We start from the raw sequence: 26,090 nt of genomic DNA on the forward strand, positions 1-26,090 counted from the left end.
CAATGTATATTTATAATTTGAATGTATTATGGCTATAAATATGGAAAACATGCGGTTACTTACTTTAAAGCTCTTTCCAAACAAAACTTATGTAGACCACCCACAAGTTTGAAATGGAAATTCAAGGAGAAGTTGCAAGGATACCATTAAACGTGTTTTATGGAAATTTTCGCAGTAAACTACACGAGTGCTTCGAGCAAGGTAATGCTCATTTACCAGCCATTATTTTTCAAAATCAACATCTCATATTACCATACGTTGTATACGTGTAACAAGGGAGAGCGTGAATTTATTCGTGACAGTAATTCGTCGAAGAAGTTTGTCCTCGAAGAGATTAATGGTATGCAAAATATCGCTTGAAGATTAACAATAGATTGCAAATACTAAATAATTTTGGAAATGTACCTTAATTCTGTATCAATAAAATATCGACACATCAAACATGGGAATATTTGAAGCTCTGTGTAAAATAGAAGTACATACGCTGAATCTGTAACTTAATCATTTGATAATTCAAAGTAAAGTAACTTTGACATTCTTGTGGGAGAGGATCCGTGATCGAAAGCACACAGAGCAATTACGAATACGAATACACTTTATTGTAAAGGAAAAACCGTTTCACATCCGTTACTCCGCGAGATATTATAACAGGTGACTAGCGGTCACGACACACAGGTCGTGCAGCTCATCCCGAAATCGCCAGGTGGTGACAGAAGGGCGTTAATGCGTGTATCGTCCTGTGAGTGCGTGTCGTCAGAGCTAATAATTCTATTTGGCATCTCGAATTTTTTTAAAGAATTGTGCATATATCTGTACTTTAAGAAGTTAACCGAGACAACTAAAAATTACTTTTAAAAAGTTGCTACATTTTTAAAGATGAAATGACATTCATAACACTTAATAACAATTAATTTGTTATTGCAAAAAACACTATGCAAGATTTGTTTATAATTCATGTACACAAGAATTATAGAATTAAATCATTATTGATTTTTTAAAAATATCTTTAGGCATTTGTTTTTTAATAAAATATAAATAGTATGGAATATATACGATTTGTTTATTTTAAATTAAAGCTGAGTTACAAAGTTTATTTTTGAAAATCAAACCCCTATAGCCTCATTTGAAAATCCTTCTATTCTAAAATAGTAATTAAACCAATTTAATTAATTTCAAAAGTGCACGTCTTCTACCTAACCTTGCACTTCGACTAACGGTCTGATCCAAATCGATTATTTATCGCTCGGTCGGGATGGCATAATTCTCGCGCAATTAAGTCATTTGAATTGCGCATACGACCAACGCTCGACCTGGTCTGATTCATGGAGCTGTCGCTGATCCCATTGTGCTGCTCGCCGATGTTCGCGTTCTTCTTCTGGTTGGGCCGTGTCGCGAAAAATCAGAGTAGAAAAAGAAGAAGCATGAATCGTGATACAACGACGGGGAAAGAAAGCAGCAAAATACAGAATGGTGGCGCAGCAGGGGTTCGAACAGACAACAAGACGCACTGTTTTAATTTGTCAAACAACGAGGCCACTTTTTATCAAACTGGCTCCAGATATCTCACCGATACAGACGTCTCGCTCGCGCCGAACAAAGTCTGCTTCTAAGACCCTACGAACCAGAAATGTGAAAACTGTAATGTAAAAGTAATGCATTAGCCATTATAAAAAAAAAAAAAATTGATAATGGGTGACCGTTCCATTACACATTACAAAAGTACGAATATTTATTACTTTTGTAATGTGTTATGGAACAGTCATCGGTACCCATTTTTTTTTTGGTAATGGATTATTTTTTTAATAAGTATTGCAATATTTGCAACTCTGCTAAGGACATCATATTAATCGCACCTGATCGCGAGATATTGTGCTTCAGCAACACGCCACGTACGCCAACAACCCCTATCGTGATAGAATCACCTCTGACGATACTTTTGTTTAATACTGTTAACCCTTTACTGTCAATTTTGTATTATTACTTGATTTTATAACATAAGGGGTAATTTGTACATATTTCATGGGGCTCATTTCGCTTTCTGTATATTCTTTAAATTTATAATTTTCAAAACGTAAAACTACTTTGACATAATCGTAATTATATTTTACTAATTTCAGAGCAAAACTAAAAAATGCCATAACACGTTTAAATATTAAATATTTCCTCGAAACTATTAGAAATACTAAAAAGAAACCACCAGTGAGACGGTAAATAATAAAATTGATTTAGAGGAATGAACGCCTTCATGTAATGCAACAATTTTTGATAAGCTTATTCTTATATCCAAATCGATATAAGCCATTCTTATACGCGTTTATCCGGTTGATCTACAGGTGTAGAAAAGACGACAGAATTCTGTATTTCATCGCGTTATCTGTTCCATCTGGTATCTACAGGGTGACCAAAGAATACAGCTACGAAGAGTTATTAGATACGGAATCAGTCGAGCGCGTTCAAGCCTACGCAATCTCCATGACAATAAAAGTGGACACACCTCGATAAACACGTGTCCAGGGGCTCCGGAGACAGGAATGTCAAAGACGCCCTTTCCAGCTAGTCGCTAACAAGAACGGTAATCGTTAATCGATACGACCGTGCTCGAAATTAGTGTACGGTCACGTTAATAACATTTTAACAAATGGCACTGCAATGGTGGAGATCAGTCAAATTTTGTTAACCTGTCAGCTGTGTTTGACAAGTATACTCGTCATGGAGAAGTGACAGTATTTCGTGTCATGGCGAGTATACTCGTCATGCGTAAAAAGTAGTGACCATTATGTATTTAAACTTTAATTTGAGTGAAAACTAAAACATATTCTCAAATTTCATGATATTTTGAATATTTTGAGGTCAGGTTGGAATAAAACGAACAAATAAAAAGTATGAATAATTTGAGATGAACTCATACGTCCCCGTATGCACAGGTTGAAACAGCTTATCATTTCACATAATGAATTCATTTATATGCGATGCTAACGTTTCATAGATGTAAAGGCAAGAGTTGAAAAACAGTTAGCCTAGCGCTAAAGCCTGAGGTGAGGCCTCATTTCAAAGTTCTACAATATTTATCATTTTTCGAGATCCATCAAAATCTTTCCAATATAATATTTCTAAAACTCAACACTCTCAAAAGAAAAAAAATATAAAAAAAAAATTGGTTATCATTCTATTTACCATTTCAGACAAACCCTTAAATAATTCTAAAATCCGTTGATACTTCCAAGATGTTATTGTATTTTCTGGAAAAAGATCGCTTCAGCTATTCTTTTCCTAATGCTAACGCTTCGAATGACTGAAACCAGACATAGACACCACTAAGACGTAAATTATAGGGCGTCGCGTATCCCAAAGAGAGAATTCGTGAAAATTACCCACAGATCATTCAACCAACAATCTATACTCGTCAAACCTGACCCGATGCTTCCCTCGACGGGAACAAAAGCACCGATCGCAGATGAATGAAGACGTCGGATCGACGTCACGAAGTGGAAGCCTGAGAAAAAACGTTTAATGGAGATTGGGCAGATAACAAACGCGATCCCGGTTCGAATACGCTCGGAACATCGGCATCGTTACGTACGGTACATGTCCTCGCGTGACTTAGCAGAATGCCGAGGGCGAATTTGCATGTTGGCCTAAATTGGAAAAGACCTCGGGGGGGTGCGTTCAACTTTGTACGACGTTCACCAGGTGGGTGTTTATTCGCTACCACGTAGAGAGGAACGCAATGTGTACAAGGCGGTGCCGCGATTGGGTCAGGTGTCGGCGGCTGTAAAATTTATCTACGATCTACGTGTAAATCCCGTTTTGTTTCGGTTTCATTGACACGGTTAATTTCTCGCGAGTAAATCACTGTACTGCTTTCCATGCATTTGCGTTTGCTACGCTGCTGAGCTATGGAACTTTTTCAATCCAACACTCGTCTTATATTTAATTATTTATTTCTATGAGCGGGGATAATCCATTAAGTCGCATATGTATAGGGTTATGAATGATCGGAAAAATGTCGTAAACTGCCGTTACAAGTTTGTACAGGTGTAATGGATACGACAAATATAAATTCTCGAGTAACAACTTTCGATATTAAGTTATTATCGACAAGATAATTCAGTGAATTGATATGTTCCGTATTTTATACTGTAGTATGAACTGGTTGTTTGGAGTTTAGAAGCAGTACAGTGAAAAGAGAGAGGGTACGAAGATAAGGTATGGGTGAGGAATTTTTCTGGAGGAGCTGGAGACTAAGATTTGGATGATTCAGAGTTCGTAGAGCAATTTCATACGGAGTGCGATTACGAATGTTGCTGTGTTTGCATGTACAGAGATAGGTTTTAAAATTCAAAAGTATTATTATTACATAAGTCGAATTTATTAGACAATGACTACTTGATCAGATGGTTGAATCTGTGAAAATTACTTGATATTATTGTAAGTTATGTACACTGTTTCTCAAAAGTTCAGAGCATGTTTTAACCCATTCAATGAGAGACATATTTAAAGGGTTGTGCTTTGAGCGCGAAGATTTAATACAGATGTGTAATCTAGGTTATTATTTTGATAATAAAAAGTGATATTAAATTTTGTTGCTTTAAAAAGAAAATTTACGATCTTCGTTTGCAATACTTCGTGACTCAAAAGGCTATAAACTTATCCCTTGAGTAATTGCAATCAATTTAAATTACGAGACACATCTCGTACATAGTTGACAGTGAATGGGTTAATACTTAAAATAATTTAAAGTAAGTGAATCTTTTTCATATATACACAAATATTTCTCATAAAATATAAATCCTGTGAATTGATTAGGCATTGGCTAACAATAAGTATAATTTAAGGTGAATATGATAATTATAGGTGTGAGTACTTAGACTATTGGAAGATTTATAATATTAGTTATCCTTCAATTATGTTCTTTTTAATCCTATCAAAATATATAAAGATAGTTATCTTTGAGAAGTAACAACAAAATTCTATTAACATGTCCACATATTTATGGATGATTTAGAATTAATTTTATTAACACATTGATGCACTAAATCCCCAACACAGAACATTCAGAAAATTATAAAATATTGACCGCTACAATCAATACAAATGTCTTTTCATCTAAAATGAATATTAAACGTTACGCATTAACGGACCGAAGAATTGTGTTCCATAATATATTATTTCTAGAAAAACTACATTATAGATTTTATACAAGATATCATTCTAAAACCTATTGTACTTTGCTTCCTACCATACTGTCACCTACTTTTGTGTAGTTACTTTATTTAATTTTAAACTTTAGAATTTCCTTATTCGCGTATTTGTATCTTATGTAATGATTATATTCACCGCATAAAAACAAGATGAAAGTATAGTATTGTATCAAGCATGATAACAATACCAGCTACATAAAAAAAAGGCTATTGTATGACCTAACTCAGTTCGTTTTAAAAGGGCTGCTTAGAAGATATACTTTCTATAAGATTAATTATCAAACTACGAAATTTCAATAATAAGTTATTTAGTAACTTTCTCTCGCAAAAATTCATCGATTAAACGGATCGATACTAGAATGCAACCCTAAAGTCTTAATTCGGTAACACATTTACAAACGGTAGCGTAAAATGCGTTGGCTGGCTATGATCTGGAATACTAAGTTACCTCCAGTGATTCGTTGACGACGCAATAAATTAAAGCGACGAGTTCGTTAGGACGTGGAACTGATGATATCGCACCAGTAGTCGTGGAATGAATGCGACTGTTATGGTCGCTACCTTCTTGAACAAGTACATACCTGGAAAGAAAAAAAAATATAAGATACAGACGAGAAAGTAATGCAATTCCAAACTGAGTCGACTGTTTTGTTAATTTTTCGGGGATAACTGGATTAAAAACTGGCCTACATTTTGCTTAACTTTAGTATTTTATTAAGAGTTTTTCATTCAGCTAACAATGCTATGAATGAACACTTAATGTTAAATAAGTGAAAATAGAAATTTGTACATGTCAAAACATATTAATGAGTTGTTAGGATGTAGGAGGGCAGTAGTAGAAAACAGATTAGGATGATATACTGTTTGTTACAATTAGATGCAAGTAATATATAAAGAACGTTTAATAGACAAGAGATGCCTAACGAGAAGACACGCGTGCAGCGCCATAGAAACTAACAACACTATTCATCTTTGAAGCTTGAATTTCCTTTTGTTTTTTTTAAATCGTTTGCTTCAATGAAGTATCTCTAATTATACATTTCCATAGAATAATATATTGTATTCGTAAATGAAACACGTTTATCATCAGTGTAAATTCTATTAATATTATTACAATTACGCAATACACGATACAACTTTGATTATTGAACATAATTATAAATACTATTTAAAAGAAGATGATACACTATGGGGACCAGAGGAAGGGTGTATTGCTTTTTATGCTCAGAATGTAAAGCTTATTGAATACAAAAATTCTGGAACATAATTTGTGTGTGTACAACTTTTATTGAATGCCAAAACCTTTAATTAGCTTCATTAAAAAAAAAAAAAAACAAATTAAAATGTAATACTAGAGAAATAATATGATTGTGCAGTTTATACATTGCATTCAAATTATAATGAATTTTCCAAAATCGAAAATGTATAGTATGAGATACATTCGATTTTAGACAATTAAACGTGAGAGATAATGTCATTCAAGTACAACAAAGCTGACAGTTGTATTTATTTATTCAAATACAAAATTCTGCAACCTCTATTGAAAAATTGTTGTAGTAATAATAAGGTGAATTAGTCGATCTAACATCCCAAAACAAACTTCTGAATGGACAATTTCCATTCCAATTCATACCTGCGAACGCATCTACTAGACACATCAGAAAATATCCATGACACAAAATTTTGGCTTTGTCATTTTAGACGTACAGCAACAAAATACATTTTTTCAACGTGACTATTTTGTTTTTCATGTTACATCTCATAAGACAGTGTTAACAGGTTCAATTACCAATAAAAAAATTATACCTATTGTGATGTTATGTAATATGACACACATGTAATCTCGCATCCCCTGTATATTAAAAAATTATGCCCGTTTCCATGAACAAATAAATATTGGGTATTCGAAAAAATTGGTGGCGTTTCTCAACCATTTGTACGATTTCATCGCATTGTTCTTTAATTGGTCGATCACAGCGTGATGCATCTTTGGCATCCAAATTTTGTTAGAACATTTTGTCTGTAAACACCATAAATTTTGTCACAAGCCTGCGTAGCATTCTCGCCTCGATTAAGCGACAAAACACCACGAACTTTTTCCATAAAATATTGTGCCCATACCCATTAAATATTGTTCCAAGACTAGTCTCTGTTGGTATCAACCCTCAGCCTTTCAGAAAACCTGCCGCGATAGAGAAGTCGCATTGGCAGACGTTAATTCAGCACTTCAAATTCAACGAGACACGCCAGAAATTGCCGAGCGGAGCGAAAAGAAGTTCCTCTTTATCCAGTAGTGTAATTTAACGAACGCGTACAACACGTTCGTGCATACACGGCATACGTACGCACCGCGAGCAAGTCGACAGGAAAGAAAACAGAAAACGAGTTAAATTGGTAATTACACGGCGCGGCATTCCACTATTTTCTTATTTCGAATCGTCGCGAGGCGAACGGAGGTGGAGAGGAGCGAGAGCGAGGAAGAGGGAGACATCGCGGCAGACTTAATTTATTCCGGCCAATAATCGCCGGGAGAGCTGACGGCCGACCGAAATGGATTTCAGGCGAGGCAGACGACCGATGGAATGTGACACCTGCCCGCAGCGGCTAAAGTCCTTTTTCTGCCGCGTGATTCCCGTCAGGAATCGCGAAACCAGACCCCCTTTTTCCGTTTTTACGCCTCGACCGCGCGCCAAATACGCGCGACATTGACTCCTGCCACAGGATTCTCGGAGCTCACCTTTTATTTTTTTCTCTTTCCTCTCTTTATCCTTCGTCTCCAGGGACTTCTTAACAAACTGAAATCGTCTACGTCACGGACTCAATCCTGGACGGAATCCGTGGCGTGGCGAGCCGAACTAAATGACACCCAATCGGACCGGTTCACTCCCGTCCCGATTCGCGCGAGCTACGACGCTGAGAAATTTAATTGTGAGACGCTCGGCGTGCTCGGAGTATTAATTGGATCGTTCACGACTGCTCGAGATCGATCGGAACGAAATTGTAGCGCTACCACGCTCCCCGACGCGCACGTGATTGGGGGTAATTGTGGCTCGGGTTGATCGTTGATCGAAATGCTCGTGGCATCGATGATTTCACGGTACGAGACGTGGTTTTGGGGGAATTTGGAGCTGTGTAGGCGTGTTGAAGTGATTTTAATGAATCAAAATATAAAGAATGGGAAATTCTTATGATGATCACTACATACTTTTCAATAAAAAATAACACGATTCAAAAAGAATTTTTTTTATTAAAATGTACCTTTTTCTGGATTTTTTGGTGGTAATTTTATAATTTTCCGATAGTTAGAAATGGCAAAAAAAGGTTTGTGAAGAAAAATTTTTTTGGAAAAGGTTTCAAAGGCTAAATTAATAAGAAAAAAATATCGCAAGAAAAGCACGTCCAAGTTTTTTAACGAACTTCATACAGATACTTCTTTTAGGTTTTATATAATAATATATAACTATAATACTTGACTTAGCATAAGTGCAGATATTCTGCATTTGTGTATTATATGTTTCAATTGAAATGTATACAATCCGTGGTCTAGAGATCACCGACTGGTCTAGTAATCCCCCAGAGGGTCGTATTACATCACCGCTGTACATAATTAATCACTGAATAAATTAGTACAATCCATTATGCATCTTACCTTAATCCATGTTTTGTTAAGAAATCATGATTTAGGAAAATCATAGAACAAGAACCAGTTAGTTAAATTGTCTAGCATTGGGCTGAAATGTGCTCATTCTGTTACCATAATTTTCATCGAAATCAATCGCAACTCTAATTTAGAACTATTTTATGAAATCCTCCAAAAATGAATTAACCATATTAATACGCATATCATCAATTCATACACATATGTACATGTGCATAGGTTATATAAACATTCAGAAAACAAGTAGAAGACTTTGCAGCTAATTTCTAATCAATGTACTTTTACAAATGCAAGTGATGGCTTTTATAAGAATTTAATGAACGATTGACATTTGGCCAATAACTGGTTTAGCCAAAAAAACGGCCATTGAGTAAGGAGAATACATGTTACTCTTGCAAGGATCGCTTATCATGTCGTATTCCTACCGATATCGCACAACGAACGCTATAGAATTCAATTTAACTAGATGAAAGTAGAACCATTGCGTCGTATACTTTCCATATTCGATAAACAAGCAGAAATCTGAAGCATTAAACTCTTCCCCCTTATTAGACTCCCAAACCTCCCGAATTTCATTCCACTCACCTCGAACATCATTAGAAGCTATAATTTGACCCTAGCAAAATGAAAGGATTGCTCGTAATGCTAAACTATGATGGACTGATAATTCACCATCTGTTTACGCAGTTATTCGTCACTCCTTCTCGCAACCAACACACAATCGTGTTTCTATAACTCATTCACGTTTCGACATCATTGTATCGTCACAAGAGTATCGACGATCAGTCATCCCATTGCTCCCGCACGTCAGGATTTACGGTCTCGATCGGCTGTGCTGGTGCACGCTTGTGATCTCTACTTCTCGTTTTACCAACGCATGAAAAACTGGCCGTAGAGGCCCGCAGATTTTCTTCCGGTTGGCGAGCACCGTGTTCCCATAAAGTCCAACTAAGGCGTACGGTGCAATATGCATGCTGGCTCGGCCGTTGGCTTGCGTTTCTTCTCGTTAAAGGGCCTCGTAGATCGATCGACTTGGCATGTATGCAGTCACTCGTTGTTATTCTTATCCACCGTGCGTCGTTCCCTCCCTGCCACGTCTCTTTGCGAACATTTGCTGCTTCGTTTGTTTCCGAGCTACGTTTTCCCGGTCTAATCCAGCAGTTCTTAACCTTTTTAACCTTATGGTATAATTTAAAGGGAGACTCTCAGTCCTATTTGGGCTTGCAATATAATTTAGAGAGGAAATGACCTGGTACATCACTTAATTCTAAAGTATTATGTTGGTGCTTATATAATATACAAATGAAACTGTAACCATACTAAATATTTTTTAAACATTGTATATTTTATCAAAATAGATTCCACATAATTCTGTTCTTTTTATTAATTTTCAATGCATCCTTTTATTTCAGTGCAATAATATTCTGCATTAGTTGTACACTCGAAGGGTAGAAACTGATTATAACTAAGTCAATTTACTAATGAAAAATCACCAGTCTTGAATTTTGCAAACCAATGTTGAATTGTTCTAAATTGGAATCACCTTCAGAACTGAAAAGATTACAATATAAATCAGAATACAATCATTTGAAATTAACAAATGAAAGCTAAAACATTAAAAATATTTTGATCTGAATTAAAACCACTAATATAATTCAAAGAAAAACCAATATGATGAATATTTTGGCGAGTTGCTAATAAACCATATAAGCAGAACAAAAATTAAATTATGATAAACCACACAAAAATTAAGTTACTGTAATAGTAACTGATAAAAATGGTTGAAAATTTGTTGTCAAGTTTGATTTGCTGGTTCGCATTTCCTGCCTAGATTAATATTATATAGAGGTAATACAAAGAAAAAAGTAGTATAAATCTGCCCTCACAATAAAATAAAATAAAGCAAGACAAAATTCGTCCAGTAAAGAATTAAACTAATGCTTATCGTAGACGAAATTATTCTCCTTGTCGAATTTTATGAGCAATTTCTAAACTATGGAACTGTAAAACAGTATACCCTGGCGCGGTGTTTAAGAATCACTGATCTAATCCCTAAGATTCATTTTGCTCCAATTGTTCGCCACAGAACGCTTTACTTTCTTTGGATCGCGGCCCGAGTTCACAAGGCGGTAATCCAATCCGCTCGATAAAGATCTATCTCTATAGCACGAAAGCTGGATCGTTCGTTCCCGGATTGATGTTGAAAAATCCTTGCGCTGGCTTATGTTAATAAATAAGGCTGCATTTATTGTTTCCGCGTTAGTGTTCCCCCTGCGGACTTCCTTGTAAGCATTACGCATAAAGTACTCGCCGGAGAAGCAAGATGTAGTGTTAACTAACATTGCGCGATCTACACAGTCAGGAAAGAGATATTTTACCGTTCAGCAACGATTCACCCCTTTTACCTTCGAGCCATTTTGATCTCCACTTGTGAATCCTACCGCGATTGTTTGCAAGGCAAACTAACTAGACTCCGATTTTTTATTTCGTTACAAATTCAATTCATTGGATGTCATTAGGAAACGAAACTATTCGGAATAATTTTTAAATTTTACTTCTAGTTTCATTAAGATACTACGTTTAAAGAATTAATATTCAAGGCGATTTGTTGTAGGAAATAAACAAGCTGGATTTCGGGAATTTTATTCAGGTTATAAAAATAAGTTCTATGAAAAATATTTAGAGATGTATCATTTTAAGAAATAATGAAACGGTTATTCTCTTCTCGTTATCTTTACGTTAATAAAATTGTTATGAAAATATTGATTACAAGAAATTGAGATTTCCAAAGATGAAAAATTTAATTAAATACTTGTGTAGATAGTAAAGTTAACTCGTATAATTTAATTTAATCCTTCATTGCTCATAGAGAAGTCTATTTTGTTTATTGTTAAAAGTAAGAAAGTTTCTAAATTACTCTATGATTAAAGAACTAGTAAATCAATTCTAAACACGATTTGGTAAGTCATTACTAAATACCAGTATTAAGATTTGTATTAGGTAGACTGGAAAGTAATGTCGTTTCTTTTACACTAAATTCAAACAAATTTTTGATAAATTTCTATTTTTATATAAAAATATTCTATTTTTAAGCAATTATGTAATCGCCCTCATTATCAACAGTCACCTAGTGTGCAAATTTTCAGTGACCGATACAAATCAACGAGCTGTTGAGTGATAAACAAGGATTTAAAATTGCAAAAACGACATTACTTTCCAGTCTACCTAATCAATACGGTGAATGGACTAAATTTGTTGTACAACTGAAGTGGGAGAATGTTCTTCATATAAAATGAAATCGAAAATGTTTCATAAAATTCTCTCAATGTGGCATCCTTATTGAGATAATCGATTCTGATCATTTTTAGGCCACGTATACGTAACTACAACTTAATTATGTGTCTATCCTTTGTATATTATTCCCACTTTTGTTGATATATATATGAACATTGAAGATGGCCCTGTTATTATGCACTTTCCATAGATCGTACTTTCTCACTGGTTAGGATAAATTAAAACACATACATAGTACCATATAAATACAAGTAGAAATAACGAGCAATGGACAGACGCGCTAGCTAATTGCACGTTGTATTTAATCACATACGTACTCCACGAACATTCAAGATTTGGACTAGAATTTTGAACACGTACCTAATTATTTCTCAATCAAAAATGTTCGTATAATTATTACTATCTTAATTTTTATTTATTATTAATGAATATTAACAAATTCTGTTGTGCATTATTTCTTAGAAGACTATCGGCAATCTATATGTATTCATAAGTTTGTATCCTCCTGTACTGTCTATTATATGCATGTAATCAGTTTATTTTACTTCGTTAATTAGTTTGTTTTACAATTTTCTCATTAAATATTTCAGGTACCTCAACTATCATAGGTACTATTAATTTCATTGTAACAATTACAAGTATACAGAATATATATTACACAGACAGTATATTTATTTGTGCTCATTAACTACTTTTGTCACTATCCATTTTAACAGGAGATATAACAGTATCACTTTAATAATCTTTTGTTAATTCATCAGGAGTAGGAGATTATATTTTTTACCAACATTTATCCTGATTTTTTGTAATATGAAATGTATTGTATATTTTAATCTCCTCTTGTTTTGGTTTAATTTCACATATTACTTTCAATAAAAGAGGAAAATGAACAACCTTTAAAAAAAAACTAATGTATGATGCTATACTATGAAATATAATCTTTCCAAGTCTTTAGAAAGAAAAACGTATCACGTAGATGTTAATATTAATATTAGCTCTACTGGGGTGCCTGGCACAGGAACAAGTTTTCCCTATGACGGATCACTTTTTACTTGTCACAAAAAAAACATGTACTCTGATATCCTGGAGAGTTATGCAACCTTTCTCTGCCCAATCTTATAAGCTTTCTCAAAAAACGAAGTTTTAATATTTTATTATCAAAATTAGCAAGGACCGTAAAACGCGGAAAGTTTATTGGTATCTTTATGGCGTGTAAGCGAGGAAAGAGGTCTTTTTGCGTTCAATGGTTTTATAATCTTTAATTGCCCCATTTAATTGCCTCGAGTCGCAGCTGAAGGTCAAACTTCTCACATCTACCGAGACACCCGCCCCTATTTTTCGGACACCGAAGCGAGAATGTCTAGACTGCCCTGAGTCACACTTCGTTATGAAACTTCAGTCGCTCTGTCAATGACCAACGGACATAACAAAAATATCGAAAACCATGCGCAGTATTTTAAATCGAGTTAAGTCTGACAATCAAGATTCTACTACTTAAATCTGGTGTCTAAAATTAAATTGACGGATACTGGTTGCGAAAGGCGACGATTTCGTGTAAAACAAATTGCGAATTCGGGATTTACGACGACTTATCCTGAAGAGGAAGAAGTCCGCGAAATAAACGAGTCGCGACGCAACATACTGTGATAATGTATTGTCGAAAGTGTCGCAGATGTAACACGCCACTACATCCCTATCCTTTCAGTTACTCCTCTGAAGTGACAATGGCTCCCATCTTACCGCATTGTGCCAGAATTTTGTCAACAATCACCTCACTGAGGATCTCAGCATTGTCGATGATTCCTATTCTCAGCCACCTCTGGCGATGTCCCATTAAGTACGAGCATTCGCAGAGGAAGTGGCTAGGTGTTTCTTTCCTCTCCCCACACCGTCTACACAGGTTACTGATACTCTGCGTTTTGTGTAGGTAATCACATAGGCAAGCGACTGCATGGCACAAACGCATGTAAGAACTTTTAACACAACTTCACACGAATAAACGGCACATGGCATTTGTACGACTGTTCAGACAACGCGTATGCGCCTACTATTGCAGCGGAACGAAAGAACCGTGAAAAACGATCCCAAAGCGTAACAGTTCGTTCGGTTAGAATTTTTTGCCGATATCGGTGGGTGGAGTGCAATTGCCGCAACATCCGGCACAGAATGCAGGATAATAAAGCCGCGTTGCGCTAGATACACCGATTCCGTTACGCAGGCTACAAAGTTTCAATCACCTGACGCGTTTCCCGATTACGCTCGTGTTCCTACAAGCGTATCGATATTTACGCGCGCGTATGCTCGCGACCACGACCCACGATTCGAACCGGCTACTCCATTTTCCTTCTTCGGCGGGGCCGGGCACCCGCGACTGAATTACTGCTTGAAATTAAAACGGGTGTACCGTGCGAACGATATTTGTCGGTTTGGGTTGAAACGACCTGGCGGTCCCTTATTGTAGAACGCGCGTTACAACTCGAATAATTCGAAACAAGTGTTGCGCCTAATTTACTACTTTACACGCAGCGGGATAAGTAACCGTGGACGTCGAAAACTTTCCCTAACGCGAATACGCCCATTCAAATGCGTTATGCATAATGCATCGGTCAACGGAACCCGCGAAAGTTTACGAAGTACGCTGAAACCGATGTCTCAATTACCCGTGCGTTTAATTCAATTCGTATCTCCGTTAGCTGACACTCGAGTAAAGGTATTCGAGCATGTGTCGAAAGACGAGAAGATAAGCGAACGTAATAAATTGTCACGGATTACGAATGCTCCTTTGATTCGAGCGCGGGTCGTTTTGTATGGGGAATGGAGACGCTTCTTATTGCGAAAAATGTTGCGCAGATTTCGAATTTTTATTTATGTTTCTGAGTAAGAACGGAGTGTGAAATTATATATTTATAACATATAGTGGGTGTAGAATGTATTCGTACACCGATCAATTTCCCAAAAAACTTTTCTGTGAAATTGTAGTTTCTTAACTTCTTTTTTTATAATCAATGATATTTTACATATTCACGGAAGTCTCTAAGATAGATATAGTCCAAACAACATTTACTAGTTAATATAATTTGCGAAATTAACAAAAAAAAATGCGAAAAGTAGGTAAAAGTATAGAAGCAATAAGTATTTGTACGATTCTTATGACGAACCATTTACAGTAGAGCTTGTAACGTAAACACATTAGTCTATTGCTCCGTACGATATAGAAAACATCAAATTTCCAGGAAAGTACTTTTAAAAATGGCTCTAATAGAGGAATTGAAGAAGATCCCACTTCGAATAACTAATAATTTAGTTAATTTAACGCTTAGAAGAGTTACAATAATTATAATATCAAAAGGAAATCCCACGAAGGAAGTATTATATACTTGTAAATTAATGTAAATTTCTTTTTTGTTAATGAAGTTTTAAAAATCAAACAGTTGTGCGAATACTTATTGCTTCAACATTTCTATAGAGTAATAGTTAATTGCTTTTTTCTTGTTAATTTCACAACTTACATAAATAGCTATTTTTTTCGTACTCTATGTATTCTAGAGATTTCCGAGAATATGTAGAATGTCATTGTTTATAAAAAATAAGTTAATAAATTACAATTTTACATAGTTTTTTTGGAAATTGATCGGTGTACGAATACTTTCTACACCCACTGTATATTAAAACATATGAACGACATTTTATTTTGTATTATGTGTATTAGTTTGGTATGGTTAGAATATTATTTTGTAAAGACACATACTTGTCAATTCCTTCCTATTAAGACGTTTAAGTGAAAAAAAAGTAACTTTGTAGAAGCAACTGTGCATAATAAATGAATTATATATAGCAATTAATTAAGTTACCAGTGTACATATATTCCTTTGATTTAATTTAATACTACTTATATAATATACAGTCAGTGTAGTAAGTATTCGTACAGGAACCATTTATTTTAAATTGGTTGCTGTACGAATGGTTATTACACTGACTGTATGTCATATATGACTGTTTGAATCTAAAGTACTATTAGAAATAATTGTCATTTCTGAAAAAAGTCAGCAACTTTATTTGAAACATTGAAACAAAGTAGCTGGATTTAATATTGCTTATATAATACATCTGATATATCTGTCTTATAGATCTAAATTACTATTGGAAATAACTGTCATTTTTTGGAGAAGGTCAGCAAGCTTGGGTGAAACTTTGAAATAAACACATCGAAATAAGTACTCTTTATATTATACAGCTTATATATTACTGTTATAAAATCAAAATTACTATTGAGAAATTACTATTGAAGAAGTCTTTCAACTTTGCCCCAAACATCGAAGGAGCGAAGGTGTTTGGTTTCATTTATATTTAATTGCTAATATAATGTTTCATGTACAGAATACAAATTTCTGTTTTATTTCCTATAAGAGAATTAAATGGTGTTCCATATCACTTGTGTTTTATTAGAAAATAAAAACCTAAATCCCTTGTTTGTAAACCCTTTATATTTATGAATCCTGTGTGAATACATAACTAATATATTTTTAAAAAACCATACTATTTTACTACCAAGTTTGTTTATAAATATAATAAAAAGATTACTTATAGAAAACTTAGTTAAAGTCTTAGGTCTTTCGTTTTTTAACCAGAACAAATTTTCTTTCCCTTTCAACAAAATTCATTTAGATATACAGTGGGTGTAGAAAGTATTCGTACACCGATCAATTTCCAAAAAGACTGTGTAAAATTGTAATTTATTAACTTATTTTTTATAAACTATGACATTCTACATATTCTCGGAAATCTCTAGAATAGATAGATTACAAAAAAAAAATAGCGATTTATATAAGTTGCGAAATTAACAAGAAAAAAACAATTAATCGATAGAAATGTTGAAGCAATAAATATTCGCACAACTGTTTAAAAGTACTTTAAGAATCTATACTTTAAGAATACTATAAGAATCGTATAAATACTTATTGCTTCTATACTTTTACCCACTTTTCGCATTTTTTTTTGTTAATTTCACAAATTATATTAACTAGTAAATGTTGTTTGGTCTATATCCATCTTAGAGACTTCCGAGAATATGTAAAATATCATTGATTATAAAAAAAGAAGTTAAGAAACTACAATTTCACACCAAAGATTTTTGGGAAATTGATCGGTGTACGAATATATTCTACACCCACTGTAAGTCTATTTTCTTCATTCTACATCATATGTACTAGAAATAATTATACTGATGTGCATAGTATATAGATACCCTATAGTAACATCAAATTCTAAAACTCCATTTCTCTTGGAAAACCCTTTAGATAGGTCAAATAGACCGGCTTCATAGTTTTATTGTCATGTTTCTCCCAGAGTAAGCTGACAAGCACTCGTAAATCATCATAAATAAATCAGCGCCAATTACTCGGTCTTGCGACGTACATTGTTCATGAAAAGCATTGGGATACCCATGAAATAGTAATATGCGCAAGATTGTTTCGCGAGTCCGGCCGGAGAAGCAAAGTTTGTGAGTATCGTAAGTTTTATCGTTCGACTCGCCGATATCGCACGGGGCCACTAGCGAGTCCGGGGCTCGAAACTCGAACGATTTCTCGCTCGAACGAGCAATATCGCTCATCATCGGCATACCGTCGTCCATCGTCAGCGCACATAATCTACGAGCGTGAAACGAGAAAGCGGGCTCGGAACGCGTTATGAAAATGCAGAAATCGTTCCGTGTCAGCCAGTCCTATCATACGTATATCTATTTCTTTGAATGGACGTAATTTGAATTTTCCGATCGGTTTCGATTTAACTGGCGCGAACGTTTCGGTCCGATCAACCTGACCGTAAATAACTGTCCGCGAAATAGCGCCGAGACACGAGACAAATTCTAAACGCGAATTCATTTCAATACACGCGCTAGAAAATTGAAATACATTTTTCGCCGACGTTTCATGCACGGTAATTCAGTGATGCACCGTTCCAAACGCTTTCGATTAACCTTTGTTAACCCCTTACGTAGCTACGATCAATCCGATGAGAACATATTATTCAATTCTATCGGTATAATTTCGTTAAATAGAACGAGCGAATAAATAATGCGCAAGTTATTCTCGATGAACTCGAACGAAAAAAAAAGAATCGAGATTAGTAATTTGAAATTTTCAATTTAAGTCTTCGCTAAGAGTACCAACCACTCCTACAGGTACTTCTATATCTAGCTTTTTTAAACACTCCGCTGCCTCACGTATTTCATACTTTTAATCGAAGCTATCAGAATTGTAATTCAACTTTCGTCTCACTCTTTCGATTAACTACAGACGTACTTCCTTCGCTCCTAAGATCGTCTATAAATAAACCTTTATTAATCTTATCCCCTTTAATTATTCTAAATCAATGTATATTATTCACTCCGAAAACTTTATTGGACATCGTTCGAGTCTATTTTCTCTTTTAAGTTCACTGAACTTTAATAAATCTAATTTCATTTAACGACTGGCAATTTATGACTCAATTTATCTTAGCTTGTAGTGCCATAAACTCCTCATGGAAATATAGTGTAGGATTTATATAGGAAATTAATTGGTAAATTAATTCAAATATAGATTATGTGGATACTTATTACTAATATGTCATTGCCGATGTAATGCAGTTTGGCCTTTTTTACAATTCCCCCGCGACCACATTTTCTGAATCGTCATTAGAGGACTATCCATTGTAATATTAAGTTACTATTAGTGACAGAAGTATAATGTGATACGTAGATTGTGAAAGTTCATGCATTTATTGTAACTGGAAATATCGGAACATGTAGAAGAATGTGCACAATTTCAAATGTACATAAAATATCAATAAAAAAGTACTGATACACTGTTTAGAAGATAAGGGATACTTTCATTCGAATTTCATTTTTTTATTTATATCTGTAGGAATATGAATTTGTATAAACATCTGAAGTCTAGTGATAAAATATACGATATAATCCTTAAACCATCACTCTTACTGTAACGCATTATTTTTCAGAGGAATCCATGAAATTGTACGCATTTCTTAAGATATATGAAACAATGTAAAACGACACTAGGCAACTTCATTTTACCACTGTTCGTGATCGATAGCAAGGATATTTTTGGAACTGAGATATGATGTAGACAGTTTATGTAAAATTAAAGGAAGTTTAAGTCATCACTGGACTGGTTTTAAACCTATTTAGCGAATACAAAACATTAAATTTTCCAATTTTTATCAATTTAAGTTAAAACATATTGTACAAATGAATTGTTATCTTCAAAAATAAGTAGCTATGTCTTGTTTTCAGCATCACTGATAAGAACTACGTTTTTTGTTAAACACAAGAGTCACTTTTATATCGTAAAGTTTATAAGCAAACTTATATCTTGCGAATTGGCAGTTGTCATTTGCTTTTACAACTGACTGAAAAATTCTAGAAGCTTTTTTACAAAATAAGATTATTTTTGGATAAACGTTTTATTAAAGATGTGTAAAACTTGAATATATATGTAGTCGGTACAAACAATATAAACGTTTTCCACCTTTACATCTTCTTCGAAGTAGGTCCCAAAGATTCATATTTAACATAAATAGTTTTTGAATCGTATTTAATATTGCAATGTACATTGCAATTAAACTGTACTCAATGCCACTAAGAGCTATTTTTTCAAGAGTGTAAACACTTGGATAACGCTTATTGCGATAAGCATTATTAACTTACATAGTCCTCTATGTCATCCCTTCTTCCTATATGGCAATTACATAAAATTACAATGGCAATTACGAATAACTTTACCTCCATATTGATAAAAATTGATGAAATATCGGGGCGATTGAAACACTGGAAAATCATTTCGTATGCACCAACCTAATTAATAAACTATGTGGAATTGCTGATAACTAGACTTCGGGAACATGCCTACAAAAATTGAACCGAAATAGAAATTTATTTTATTCTGCAAATATTATAAATGAACTTTGCTTTCAATCTTTTTTATAGTCTTGCATATTGCTTGTATTTTGTAGTTCCTTGCATATTCAAATTTCCTATAAATGCATAAAGGTCCGCAGTCTGCTGATAACCCATCTGAGTGGCTGTTTCAATCATAAATATTTTCTATATCAGCTTTAACTGACCTTCAAAACGTATTTCATTTTTGACGGACGAATCGTCGCTTCTAAATTCCTCGAACCGTTCTCGAATCCCCGCTGCCTCGGGGTTGGAGCGCGTAAATGCGCGTCGGCGCAGTCTCGGTAGTTAATATGGGGAATATCATTAAATTTATTTATACACCTACCGGTGGTGTAGCGCAGCCAATCTCTGACGTGGCCCTTGATTGTAATACCGCGAGCCTGGCCGATTAAAATCGCCGATACATAGGTGCTCTCGCGAGCGTAATAAAATACAGGCATAGGAGAGCGGAGGGAAGGAAAAAGCGCATGACTGTTGTGCATGAACGCTGGAGCCGCAGTTGGACGAAGGGGAGAAGGCATTATGGACATCGGCTGCTCTAGCGGTCAGCTCGAGGCTCGTGTAGGCGTTCACGTATGATTTCTATGAATTTATGCTCCCAGACTGCCCGCCACTTCCAACATCGTTGTTGGTGCGTGATGCCGCAGTTGCGTTGATCTCCACAGACAACGATTTTCAGATCGAAGAAATCGTTTCGAATGTGTTTATATACACGTGGTATTCCCAGATGGTTCGAGGAAAGTCTCTGCCTGCACAGGCGACCGACCTGAACGACAGTGGTTCTTCTTTATGTAGGTACTGAACAATTGGAGAAAGTGTTCGTGCATGGAGTACAGATTTAGAGATCAACGGTTTTGGAAAAGGTTATTTCTTTGGTTGGAGAGGATTTGGTATCACATAGCCTGATGTTTTTTTTTTTTTCATAGCAGTACCATTGTGATGACGCAATTTATTATAAAAAAGTTATCTAATTAAATTATAAATCAGTGCTTTAGACGCCCTCATTTTTTTTAAACAAAAATTGAAATAATAAGTTATGAATTGGTTTCTAATAGAATACAAGATATCGAACCTTATTCTAAATAACGTACTGAGTTTTAAAGAGGTCGCAAATCAAGGAATCAAAAATAGATGAAATCATTAAGAAATTATCTTTTCGTGTTTGCTTGTTATCATTGTCCCTCTTCATATAATCATATTCTCTGACCCTCTTCATATATAATATAATACATATGAGTTGGATTTCGGTAAACTCAAAACTTTATTTAATAATCAAGAGAAAGACGCTTAATAGAAATATATATGTTGTGAGTTTGTTCGTTCTGCTATACTACCGAACGAAAAAAAAATATCGCCTCATTCAAGAGATATGAACGTACACATGAACGCAGTGACCAAATTCTTCGCTTATGAGCTTCAATATGTAACTACTAATATAAATTACTATTATTAAATTATTGGGTTGTCCAGAAAGTTCGTGCCAATTTCTAAGAAAAATTCAAAGAAGCATTTGAATTTTGATATATATATTTATTGAATTGCACATGTACCATTTTAATCCACAACCTTTCCACCTTTTAAGGAATGAATACATGTTTGAATGAGTACATATTTGTTGTCAACGATTCCGATATATTCAGACCTGTACCACCTACCAAAAATCGACATGGACTTTCCAGACAACCCGGTACATGCAGCCATTAATTCAATCTCCTCCTTGTAGACGAAGCTGTTATTAAGAATGCGTAGTGAAAACTGTTAGTGAAGCACTTTCCTTCCTCTATAATATACCACTTTAGTCGTCATATTTTTATTATTACACCAATTTTCTCAATGGGGCCCCTTCTACGATACTCCAAAGTGCAGAAACTATCATTTAATAAAAAAGATGCTTTTATTTTTCCTCGCAAAGAAGGCGATATCCTTGCGACTTGTGGACAGAGTCGTTGACACTCGTTTCGTTTTTGTTTTAGATACGAGAAATTGGTCTGGCGAACACGAATCGGAGGGCATAATCGAGGTGAGTCGGTCGACGTCGCAGGCTTTAACCGCTGTCGTCGGTGAAAACTTATGGAGCTATTACGGAATTTTTTCTGCAATTTGTCCTCGTCTTTTTTGGCGAAACCGAGAACGGGGAGATAGGCCATCACGCGAGGAACACGAGCTCTCGGCTAGCCTGTCTCGAGCAAAAAGGGCCTTCGAACGAGTCCCCATAATAGCGGAGATTATCATAGAAATTATAGTAAAATGTTCGAAGGCATTGGCTACCTGAAGCGTGCATAAGCTCGCGTACGGGGGGGATCGAAAAGCAATCTCGGCGAAGGAACCTCCCGATACGTGCAGCTAAGCAGGATGGTCGTTGCGTTCGGAGAGATCTTAACCTCGAGATACTTTCTTCTATTTTCGAAGGAAGTTGGCAATCTTCGGATTGATACAAACGATCGTTCTAAATGTTCGGTGGGTTTTTATCGCGGACCTACGAGATTCATTCGTACGCTTTCGCGCTTGATTGACAATTTAAACGTTGGCTAGCTGTGTTACCCTGCAAGGATTAATAGCTACCCTCTTACGCATCCTGTATTTGAAATTCATGCGCGGAGGCGCATGCCAATTACTGCGGCGCAAATAGTATAGAACTGCTGCAATTAATTTGAGAGAACCGGTAGTAGGTCTGTCGGAGATCATCTCGGAATATCAGCACCGCGGTAGAGTCTTAGAGTCTCTCGCTGCATTGGACGTTACACGCGATTAATAAACGGTATAACTCTGTAATAGTCTGGGATGTTGTTCATTCGGTTGTTTAGGAATATTGCCACTTCGTCGAGTGTAAACTCGAAGTTACCGTGAACATCTCTTAGAGATACTCACAGGAATCGTTAGTTCTGTGTCTTTGAATTTAATGCACAAGTAGACGAGCTCATATTTGTAACATGAACAGACCATACTTGGGCTACTACATCTCTAATTTGTTCTATGTACGTATTTATTTAATGCTCCCCGAAGGGTTACGTAGCCTCCACTTCCTTCTACTTTATTCTAGATTAAATTGTGAATAAAAATCATGTTTTTAGTATAAATTCATTCTTTCCTTATATATGTCATGTAGATACTTCCCCTTTTTTTCATATCTCAATGATTGAAAACACAAAGTCAATAATCTTGATTTATTATACTATATAATATATAATAATACAATATAATATAATATGTATGTATATATTCAGTATAACATTACAGTTTCTTAAAGAAAAGCTAATATATTTACGAAACATGTGTGTACATGTATCTATTAATATTATATACTCATTTGATAAATATCTCTTTAAAAAACTATAATGTTGAGAATATTTACGCTTTGCATATTTGCAAATTGTATTATTTTCAAGATTTTGTTTGCCAAATGTGGTTCCACTTCACAACCTTTGAAATGGATAATTTACTTTATCGTTAATTTCACATAATTATTAGACTAGTTACTATAAGAAGTAGAAAATTGATTTTGAGTGTCATATATTAATGAAAACTTCATTTTCATCAGATATTTCTTGTTCTGTCTTCAATAGCATCTTCACTCTACTAGTTTTTAACAATAAGTATGAAAGATAAAAAGAATATCACTGATTTATTAGGTTTGAAGACCATCGATCTACATCAGTTTCGTTATTCTCTCTTAAATGACCACGGTACGTAAATTAATTTTGTGTTGACGGGATTATAATACACAAAAAGTGTAAACTTCATCAAACAAGCACTGAAATAATAACAAAGAGCCTCTTTTTAATAGAAGTAGATGTAATATGTCTTATAATACGATTGTCCAATACTGCAAACTTGAAAAACTAAACAACATGAAAATAAATTGTGTCTTTTTAATAAGAGTAGTTGTAATATGTCTAATAATATAATCATCTAAAACTGCAATCGTTAAAGGACAAGTAATAAAATAAAAGTAATGTGTTATCCAATGATGACTACTCAATAAGAATATGTGTAACATACTCCATAAGAAAATTGCTTAGAACGGCATTTTTTAAAAATTAGACACTAAAATCAAGAAAGCCTCTTCCTAATAAAAATATATGTAACGTGTCCAATAATATGATTGTTAAAAACCTCAATCTTAAACAATCGAGCAATAAAATGCAACCGAAAAACCTTTCTCTGATGAAAGTACATTATTAGACAGTACATTAATAAACGCATTAACACATTTGCTGGTGACTGTATCGTCTCGACTCCCCGATGAAATCCTACCCACCATTTAGTTAGTACGCATCGATCTCTCCGATTTATTACAGAAATTACCTATTTTACCTCTGATGCGAGACCAGTTGTCCTCAGAAAATGGAAAACAACGTGCGCCAACAGGCCTTTAGTAAATACCAGCAAGAAGTACTCCGTACTTTCAAGTTATGACTTCGTCTTTAACTAAAACACAGCTCCGAAGAAACCTTCGATTCGAGGGAAAACTTTACGACGGCATTCCACTTCTTTTTCCCATTAGATAAAAGATCAATACTCCCAAGAATTCCTGGCCTATTAAAACACCGTCAGCGAGGTCTGAAGAAACTCTGCAGATACGAGGAGAAAAAAAGAACCGGGGGACGGTAACAGCCCGACGGCAACGTACTCCGCTAAACGACTTCGAACTCCTTCATTTAAATACATCTCGGACTGATCAGCGCGGCAACAAAAGAAGGAACTCGAAGAAATATCCGATCGATGGTTTTACCGCGCTGACAACATACGTCTTCTGTCCGCTCGAGCCGGCAGATGTCTGGCATCGAAGGCTTGTCTTCGACAATTCAATAAAGCATTTCTTCCGAGCGGAGTGCCATGTTCCGGCGAGCTCTTGGGCTCGTTCGCATCTTGTCTAGCGAGGGCACGGCTATGTCCTAGTGAGAAGATCATCGATCATCATTAGCTGCTGCTCTACGAGCGCCGCGTCGAGGTCCAGTACCAACATGCCCGGCTGAAATTATTTAAACGGCTGTTGTATCCGAAATCGCCCAACGTCCTCTTCTTCCTCGTTTTTTCATAATCATCAGGCCACCGACTTCGCTCACCGTGTGGTCGATAATTAATAACCCCCGAGGTAAAACGATTCCGTGACGCGTCGTTGAATGATGCTTTCGTAATCGATTGTATGAGATATGGATACCAATTTTTTTAGAGCAGAATCCAGCTCCCCGGAAGCAGTTCAGGTTATAGCATTTTTTAGCAACATTCGAGCGAGATGGAACATGTTAATGTAGAGATAGAACTTCGGTCTTTGCTCTAGTGCCGAAGAGTCGAATTTTTGATTGAAATATTGGGTTAAATCAGTGGTTCTTGCGGTGTTTTGTGAAATGTAAATTTATATTGTTTTGAGAATGAGTTGTTTAATCAGAATGGTTAGAAACACGGCTAGTATTAAACTTGAAGTAGTCGTCATTAGTCATTTTTTTTAGATAAAACTCGATCCTAGGTTGCTTAGTACCAAATGTTCATAACGTCTCCCTAAACATTTTTGTGCAAACATTTTATGATACTTCGTAATTTTCATTGATGTTACTTTTAATTTTGATAGATTATTCAGATAAAGTATTCAAAAAAAGGAATTAGTATCAATAATGGGATAATTCATCAATAAAAGGATAGTACATCAATAATCAAATTTATTAGTGTAGATAATTAAAATGATTAATCTAAGAATATACTACTGACAAAATAAGAGATATTGTATACTCACACCATAAAATTGTTTCCAGGGTGCATTCGTTACTCTAATGCTTAGAATTACACATTGTACAACACATAAACCACGAATAAAAATATAGTAGCTTCGAACTGAGGTCTTTTTGACAATATGTATACCCTGGCAAGTTGAAGAAACTTATTGATTTCATCACTTATAAATAATAAAATTTGAAAATCAATCTATTTTTGTTAAAACAGAATGCAATAAAATTCATATAGAAATTGTCCCAACTTTATT

The 26,090-nt window shown here is 35.1% G+C and overlaps 1 protein-coding gene and 1 long non-coding RNA gene across 3 annotated transcripts in view; one reads left to right on the forward strand and one right to left on the reverse strand.

Moving 5' to 3' along the window:
• The window catches only part of LOC128873427 (uncharacterized), a 148,756-nt gene extending 126,425 nt beyond the window's left edge, over positions 1-22,331 (forward strand). Inside the window, exon 3 of the long non-coding RNA XR_008456416.1 lies at positions 22,087-22,331. This is a non-coding gene — a long non-coding RNA (uncharacterized LOC128873427). The remainder of the gene's footprint in view (positions 1-22,086) is intronic.
• LOC128873425 (protein cortex-like) overlaps positions 1-26,090 on the reverse strand; it is a 355,555-nt gene that overhangs the window by 155,617 nt on the left and 173,848 nt on the right. The gene's annotated exons all lie outside the window — the stretch shown is intronic.

Source organism: Hylaeus volcanicus, chromosome 3 (assembly GCF_026283585.1).
Source record: "Hylaeus volcanicus isolate JK05 chromosome 3, UHH_iyHylVolc1.0_haploid, whole genome shotgun sequence".
NCBI lineage: Eukaryota > Metazoa > Arthropoda > Insecta > Hymenoptera > Colletidae > Hylaeus > Hylaeus volcanicus.